Source organism: Galeopterus variegatus, unplaced genomic scaffold (assembly GCF_000696425.1).
Source record: "Galeopterus variegatus unplaced genomic scaffold, G_variegatus-3.0.2 Scaffold8405, whole genome shotgun sequence".
NCBI lineage: Eukaryota > Metazoa > Chordata > Mammalia > Dermoptera > Cynocephalidae > Galeopterus > Galeopterus variegatus.
In genome coordinates, this window is record NW_007734516.1 from 57529 (window position 1) to 64053 (window position 6525).

Below are 6525 nucleotides of genomic sequence, written 5' to 3' on the forward strand. Positions count from 1 at the left end.
TAACCTTAAGCTAAGGTTCATATATTTCAAAACAAAGAGTCAATTTTAAATAAGTCAATTTTAAATAAAAGTCAATTTTTAAAAAGTATTTAAGTAGATTGTTTTCATTATTCTTTTTTCTTAAAATTTTTATTTATTTTGGTTTTTCAGTCTAATTGGAATTAGAAAGATCCTGAGGAAGTAGACTTTAGGGCTTTTTTTGTTTTTTTAAATTTTTTAGAAAGAGTCTAGCATAATAATGCAATGTATTCAAAGAAGTATTGCTTGCAAAAAGTGAATAAATTATGACTGTATTTGGCATTGGTTAGTTTTCTTTGAATCCTTATGAACATTTGTGATTCCATATTTTAGGTTTACTTGAAAAATTAGAAAAATCTAAAAAATAAAAACAAAAAAACCTCAATTAAATAAAGATTAAAAGCCATAACACCTTTGAATAAATTGTATAAATTTAACTCTGAGAATAAAAAAATATAACATTCTTAAAGGTGTTATTTTATTGGAAAATTAATATGAAAATAGAGACCAGCTATTTCTTCAACTCCACAAGACCAAATGAGGTAAAGCATACAAACAAACAAAAATACTGTAAGGTATTTAAGAATGTCTAAGGATGAATATATATGGATATTTAAACACTGTAATAGAATATAGAGAAGGTGTAAAAAAAATATGTACTTAAGTTTTTGTTTTATCATTAGAATCATAGACTATAGAAAACAAGCACATCATTTGTGAAGTTATCATTTGTCAGGATGTCCAGGCATACTGATTGAAATGCTACAAAAATTTCTACAATAATATATAAAAATCTATGAGCACCTAACACTAATCTAGAAAAAATATCTTGGAAGAGACATCCATGACATCTATTAGAAAAAAAAAAAAAAAAAAAAAACTATGAATAAGGATCTTCTTGGTCATTTGGAAATTCTAGGACAAAAGACTGGATCAGTTCTGTGAACTAGGGAGTGGGGTGAGCAACTTCCATCACAGCAGCCCCAGTGTAAATGTATACAATGAATATTTGAGGTAGGGTATAGAAGACAAATGATCAACAGGCCAAACAACTATTATGCCCCAGCTCTTCTCTGTTTCTCCAAACACCGGCTTTTTTTCTAGCCGAGGGCTCGTCCAGGGTAGGAAAAAGAATTAGGCACAGGGATAAGTTAGCCCTTGTTATGACCTACCCAGTTTCATCTTGAATCTTAATTCCATTCTCAGGCTTACAAGAATTTAGGGGACAATTACCAGAAAAGCATTACATCTAGAGCAATGCCAGCCAATATAGTAGGCACAAACCATATGAGGCTACTTATATTTAAATTAATTAAAATTAAATAAAATTAAAAATTGATTTTAGGCTGCACTAGCATTCAACAGTTACATGTAGCTACCTAGTGGCTACCACATAACACAGCACAGATATAGAAAATTCTCATCTCTTCAGAAAGTTATATTGAACAGTATTAATGTAAAATTTAAAACATATTTGTTCTTTCGTTAGTAAATGTTGTTGGTCTTTGTGGCCTTCTTGCAAGAAGCAGAAGTTAGGGTATTTTCCAGAGTATCGATTGGATAGAGTGTTAGTTCGGAACTTGAATGTGGTGGTTTATTATCTACAGAAGAATGCAAAGTATTGGTAGCCAGGGTAAGAATAAATGGAGAAAACAGGAAAGTATGACAAGCCATATATTAGAGGGAGCAAACTGCTTACTCGGAGAGGTGTATCAATTCTTATCCATGACTAAGGTGCAGTTTAACTATTTCTTATAAAGAAGTTAGGCTAACCTAAATCATTAAGAGACTTTGCCACTAAACAATTGTATTATCGTAGGCAAGTAGTTAAATCTCCCTTATACTCAAGTCATTTACAAGCAATACAAAAATGATGGTTTAGCTACATGGCTCCTACACACTGTGAACTAAAATTCTAATTGTGATATTCTCTGCTGTTTAATAAGAAATAAACACAAGTTTTTCACAACTTTACTAAACAATTAAAGGTTATAACATTTTTGTTATATACTCAATATATTTTAGCAGATATTATTATTGATTTTTCCATGTAGATACGAATATCGTCATTTAAAATGTTTCAAAAGCATTTACTGTTTTAGCTTTCTATGTTATCATTATCTCATATTTCTTTCTATTAGCCAAAAGAAAGACTTTTTCTTGAATTATTTTGGTAAGTTTTTCTCATCAAAATATGTATTTTATTAATCATAATACTGAATATAATATATATCCAGGAAGGTTGATCTGTTTACTTAATTTTTTTTGTAAGTCAAAATAATAGTTTTAGTGATAAATGTAATCTCTTGATGTTGACATGTAAATGGATTGATAGGCACCTTAAATTGTTAACTATAAAACAGCCCTATCATTTTAGTCGTCCTTTAAAAATCTTCCTTGACATGTGTGAAATTATAGAAAGAATATGTCTGTTGAAGCATTTTCTCTCATATAACTTCGTAAGTATTAATATTTAAAAATTTATACTATAATATGCAATTTTCCATGAGACAAGTATTTCCAAATTGTAGTGTTATTTAATTTGAAATCTATTTTATTTTTTCTGACAGCTCCTCAATATTAAAAACTTCCCAGATATTAGCAAAGCTAAACTCTCATAGGGAGTTGAATAAGTGGCAACTCATGACAGCCGGTAATGTTTTTCTTAAATCAATAATCTTATCACATGGGAAAACTCAAGTAGTATGAATAATGATATAGAGAATTGACTTTTAGTAAAAAATAATATTAATGTTAATAATAATGTACAACTCAATCACTATGGAAAACAGTATGGAAGTTTCTAAAACAACTACAAATAGATCTTCCATGTGATCCAGCAATTGCACTTCTGGGTATATACCCAAAGGAACGGAAATCATCATGTTGAAGTGATACCTGCACTCCCATGTTCATCACAGCTCTGTTTACAATAGCCAAGATGTGGACCCAACCTAAATGTCCATTAATGGACGATTGCATAAGGAAAATGTGGTGTATATACACCATTCAATACTACTCTGTCATAAAAAAAGAGTGAAATTCTCCCATTTGCAACATGGATGAACTTGGAGAAACTTTACGTTGAGTGAAATAAGCAAAGCACAGAGGGATAAATAATGCATGTGCTCACTCATATGTGGGAGCTAAGAGAAAAAGAAGGAAAGAAAGAAAGACCACAGTGGTGCATTGTACTTGAAGAGGGAGAGAGATACCTACAGATACAAAGTGGAGTGAGGAAAGGGGAATGGGGAGGGAGGTCAGGGATAATTGGGTGGAAGACACAGGGTATAATCACAATTTGTAGTAATGGGCGTGCTGCCAGTATGGATCTGGCCATCACATCTTGGTCACGACTGGTGACAATCAACTTTGTATGCCACAAATATTCATAACCAATAAAAAAAATGTGCAACTTACAAGTCAAGTTCTATAACCTTTTCAAATACATATGCAAAGCAGCTTCACTGTACACTAGTATCAATCCCAGGAGAGAACTCTAACACCTTGTCAATACCATAAACTGGTGTCAATACACTTGCATGAGTTGGGTGAGACAGAAAATTAAGACAAGTTAAACAAAGCAAATTTATTACTTACAGATGGGAAGCAGGAAACAATAGAAGCCTAGGCTTCATGGTGAGCTTGTCCTTCAAAGCTCAGAAAAGCTGCCCAGGGTGGATGGAGTCTCGTCTCTGCATGCCCCTTGTCACATTGCAGTGAGGGACTCCAATTTGAGTTTTATACACCAGGGCAATGCAAATTATGAGGTTAGTGTTGTAGGATATCCTGTTCTAGAAGGAACAGAATAGAACCTGGCCGGTCTGGACAGCTTTTCTTTATCTCAGGAAAATGACCTGAGTTGCGTTCGCAGCACGTTCTACAGTAGCCCTGAGAACTACAAGTGTGAAGCTAAAGAAGAGGCAGGGGGAGTTGGCAAAGCTGGGTGAGCCAAGGCCACTCAGAGACTGTCCTGCAACAAAGAAATTTCTTTTTGGGATGATTTCAACATTATCACAAGGAACAGGTATAAACAAAATCACTCTGTTCCTATCCTCCCTAGGCCACCTACATGAAAGGTTCAAATTAAACATAGCATTACCCAGACTCTTAAACAGACACCTATTAAACCGGATGTGAGGAAAAACCAATTGGTAGTGAAATCATTGTTTCCACTGCTCTTGCACCTCAGTCTCAAACATGATATTTCCATGTTGTACGTATCTTCCTCTGGGACAAATGGAACAGGTGGTGAATGTAACAAAGTGATTAATTGTGGATTGTCCCTGAATTTTGCCAACATCACAACTCCACTATATTTTTCAAGGGATAAGACTAAGGATTAGGCCATTTTAAGTTTATTCTTAACGTTTAAATAAATTACAGAAGTTTCTATATTCCCTTTTCTTTTCTGTCAGAAGGAAGACTTAGATTCTCAAGGGTCTGTATTACCCAGTAGGCTTATCCTTTTAAAGAAAAAAAGAAAAAGAAAAAGAAAACAAAAACGCAAACACACACTTCCATCTAGTGCCAGGAATCTAGGCAGAATCCTGAAGTGGAACGAACTGACTCACACAGTGGTAAATACAAAATAGAGCAATGATCGTGCCTTCAGCTCTCTGATTCAGTGATCTGCCACAATGTTATACGCAAGCTACGCCGCACTGCAAATGATCATTTCTGGCCCTGGCACTGGCTGTCACTTCTAGCATAAAACCATGTTAGGGGAAATGGAAAAACTGAGCACCACTTCTTACTATGTCCTCCCGTTTGCTGCCAGTCTCCCTCTGTCCACGGGTTAGATGTAGCAAAGATCTCCCATTTGGCCCAGGTAAGTAGGGGACAATTGCTCTGTTCCCTGACTACAGCCAGACTCACCTCCACAGCAGTATCTGTGGTTCTAGCCTGGACTCCTGTACAGGGATCTGGCTCTGGCAGTGGCAGGTGGAGAGGGTAATAGGACCTCCTGCTGAAGAAGGAAGTTGAGTGAATGAATGGGTGAGTTGCAGAGGTCACTTGCAAAGAGACCAGGAGAAATAAGGAAACGACTCATTCAAGCAGCTGCTTTTGACCTCTGACTCCCAAACCTACCTGCTGCATGAGGGGAAGGCATTTCCCAGGGGAGTGAAGTCTACAGGGTGGGAGGCTACACTTTCAATACTGAGTCTTTCCAAGAGCCCAGGCTTCAAGGCAGAAGGCTCCTGGTTCCTTACTTCAACCACCCCGCTACACCTTCTACTCTCAGTCCTTGTGCTTCTTGTGCTGTTTCTTCTTTTTCTTCTTCCTCGCTGCCTCGCTGTCTTCTGATGTGTGCCACGCCTTCTTACCTGCACCCCCTCAGAGTCTGAGGTGTCAGAATCAGATGACTTCCTGTCTCTACATTTCTTTTTCTTCTTTCTTTTTATAAAAGAACTCCTCGTGGAATTCTCTAACTCTGCTGACTTTGCCTCTTTCTTCTCTTTTTTCCTTATCAGGAATCAGAGAGTATTTGGTCCTGGTTGTCTGCATGAAACAATCTTTTGCAAAGTGGCCTTTATGGCCACACTTCCTGGAGGTAGGGTTCATGACAGCCCCAAGGGATATCTTCTTCCCAGTGTCACCCTGGAAGAACTGCCTCTGCCTCTCTTCTTGCTCAATGATAATATTGTTGGGATTGAGGTCTTTCCCAGTCCCTTGGCTGATAGCTTTCATGGAGAGGGATACTTTTATCCTATATTTTCCATCTCTCAGCCAATAAGCTTCACTCACCACTTGTCTCTGACATCTACTATCTCAGAGGGTTTATCCACCAGACAAGATGACATGTGAGTTCAATGGACTATTGAAATTTTTATAAAAGGCTCCATAGTTTGTCACCATAGCAACCTCTCCTTGGAAAACAGTGTAGAGAGCAGGCAAGTTTTCCATGGTCTCAGGCCTTTCTGAATTCATCCTTAATCTTCTATGGCTCCTCTATTTCTCTTCTGCTAATTCAAGTGTCTCTGCATCAGCTCTTCGTCCTCCAGCTGTGGCATTGTGCTGGCTTACTCTTAATAGGTTTCAACTTTCTTAATCTGAAGACATTATAAACTGAGGTCTATTTTTATGGATTTGACTATCTTTGAGTTCACTTTTAGATTTAGTTCATTTTAAGACAAAGGTTAGTACCACCAAAGAGAGACGGCAAAATCTCCAAATAAGTATTAAACTTTGCCTATTTTCTTCAAATAGGTACTTTTAAAAAAAAATGATTTTTAATTCTCATGATTCCTGTAGTTAAACTGTTAAGTTTATTGTTTGGTGCAATAAAGAAGAATACATGAATAGAGAACTATGAGATGTCTCCTTAGGAAAAAAAATGTGGGATTTGTGTTTCTTAGGTGATTTGGGGGAAAGTTCAAGTAAGTGCAGTTTTGCTTTCATTGAACGATGTCAGCAAGAAGGGTAATTCTATGATAGTATGTTCAATACTTCTACGAGGAGTGAAAAATGGGTGGAAGTTAAAATTTAATTGATAAAGGGGCAGAG

At 36.3% G+C, this 6525-nt stretch overlaps 1 pseudogene; it reads right to left on the reverse strand.

The window, feature by feature from the left end:
• Window positions 1–5259: 5259 nt before the first annotated feature.
• On the reverse strand, window positions 5260–5965 carry LOC103608429 (annotated as a pseudogene).
• Window positions 5966–6525: the final 560 nt, after the last annotated feature.